This window comes from Oncorhynchus keta, chromosome 15 (genome assembly GCF_023373465.1).
Source record: "Oncorhynchus keta strain PuntledgeMale-10-30-2019 chromosome 15, Oket_V2, whole genome shotgun sequence".
NCBI lineage: Eukaryota > Metazoa > Chordata > Actinopteri > Salmoniformes > Salmonidae > Oncorhynchus > Oncorhynchus keta.
In genome coordinates this window covers 17110884-17113230 of record NC_068435.1, presented here as the reverse complement: position 1 = coordinate 17113230, position 2347 = coordinate 17110884, and positions in this window count along the sequence as shown.

Genomic DNA, 2347 nt, shown 5'->3' with positions numbered 1-2347 from the left:
TCACTGAGAGAGGATGAGAGAAAGCGAGGGAGGGTGGGGGGAGGGAGGATGGGAGGATGGGGGAGGGAGAGAGAGAAGGAGAGAGAGGAAGATGAGAGGTGGGGAAGGGTGAGAGACGGGATGAGTTGAGAGAGAGAGGAGAGAGAGGATGAAAGAGAGAGAGGATGAGGGGTAAAGAGAGAGTTAGGGGGAAGAGAGGGGGAGAGAGGATGGGTGAGAGGGGGAGGATGGGAGAGATGCTGATCTCCTGCTAGTACACCCAGGCCATCTGGCTTATCTCACTAACAATACACCTACTTATGTACCCATGCAATACATGAACCACAGTTTTAGGAGGAAAATGTTTGTGTTCAAATCACATGTGTATACAGTAATGTTGAAAATCAGGACACTGTCAAACATGACAGAATAAGACGAAGAGGGGTTTCACTCATTCCAAACGTTCCATTTACGTTTGACCTCATCTGAATATTTTCCAAAGATTTGTATCCTCTCCCAAAAAATTACAACCTTTCATATATATACTGAGTGTACAAAACATTATGAACACCTGCTCTTTCCATGACATAGACTGACCAGTTGAATCCAGGTGAAAGCTATGATCCCTTATTGATGCCGCTTGTCAAAACAAATCAAATTGTATTTGTCACATACTCATGGTTAGCAGATGTTAATGCGAGTGTAGCGAAATGCTTGTGCTTCTAGTTCCGACCATGCAGTAATATCTAACAAGTAATCTGACCTAACAATTTCACAACAACTACCTTATACACACAAGTGTAAAGGAATGAATAAGAATATGTACATAAATATATGAATGAGTGATGGCCTAACGGCACAGGCAAGATGCAGTAGATGGTATAGAGTACAGTATATACATATGAGATGAGTAATGTAGGGTATGTAAACATCATATAAAGTGGCATTGTTTAAAGTGGCTAGTGATACATTTATTACATCATTTTCATTATTAAAGTGGCTAGAGATTTGAGTCAGTATGTTGGCAGCAGCCACTCAATATTAGTGATGGCTGTTTAACAGTCTGATGGCCTTGAGATAGAAGCTGTTTTTCAGACTCTCAGTCCCAGCTTTGATGCACTTGTACTGACTTCGCCTTCTGGATGATAGCGGGGTGAACAGGCAGTGACTCGGGTGGTTGTTGTCCTTGATGATCTTTATGGCCTTCCTGTGACATCGGGTGGTGTAGGTGTCCTGGAGAGCAGGTAGTTTGCCCTCGGTGATGCATTGTGCAGACCTCACTATCCTCTGGAGAGCCTTACGGTTATGGGCGGAGCAGTTGCCGTACCAGACGGTGATACAGCCCGACAGGATGCTCTCGATTGTGCATCTATAAAAGCTTGTGAGTGTTTTTGGTGACAAGCCAGATTTCTTCAGCCTTCTGAGATTGAAGAGGTGTTGCTGCGCCTTCTTCACGACGCTGTCTGTGTGTGTGGACCATTTCAGTTTGTCCGTGATGTGTACGCCGAGGAACTTAAAACTTTCTACCTTCTCCACTACTGTCCTGTCTATGTGGATCGGGGGCTGCTCCCTCTGCTGTTTCCTGAAGTCCACGATCATCTCCTTTGTTTTGTTGACATTGAGTGTGAGATTATTTTCCTGGCACCACACTCCGAGGGCCCTCACCTCCTCCCTGTAGGCCGTCTCATCGTTGTTGGTAATCAAGCCTACCACTGTAGTGTCGCCTGCAAACCTGATGATTGAGTTGGAGGCGTGCATAGCCACGCAGTCATGGGTGAACAGGGAGTACAGCAGAGGGCTGAGAATGCACCCTTGTGGGGCCCCAGTGTTGAGGATCAGCTGGGTGGAGATGTTGTTTCCTACCCTCACCACCTGGGAGCAGCCCGTCAGGAAGTCCAGCACCGAGTTGTTCAATCCACTTCAATCAGGGGAGGAGACAGGTTAAAGAACGATTTTTAAGCCTTGAGACAATTGACACATGGCTTGTGTGTGTGCCATTCAGAGGGTGAATAGACAAGACAAAATAGTTAAGTTCCTTTGAACAGGGTATGGTAGTAGGCCAATCCCAGACGACACTGCGCCAATTGTGCGCCACCCTATGGGACTCCCAATGACGGCCAGTTTTGATACAGCCTGGATCCGAACCAGGGTGTCTGTAGTGATGCCTCAAGCACTGAGATGCAGTGCCTTAAACCGCTGCGCCACTCGGGAGCCCCAAAAAATAAATGAATGACTATAATGGATAATTGAACAGACAGGAGAGAGTGAAGGAGAGGGAGGGGGATAAGGGAGAGAGAGTGAAGGAGAGGGAGGGGGATAAGGGAGAGAGAGTGAAGGAGTATTTAGAGCTTTTGTATATGTAACAGAG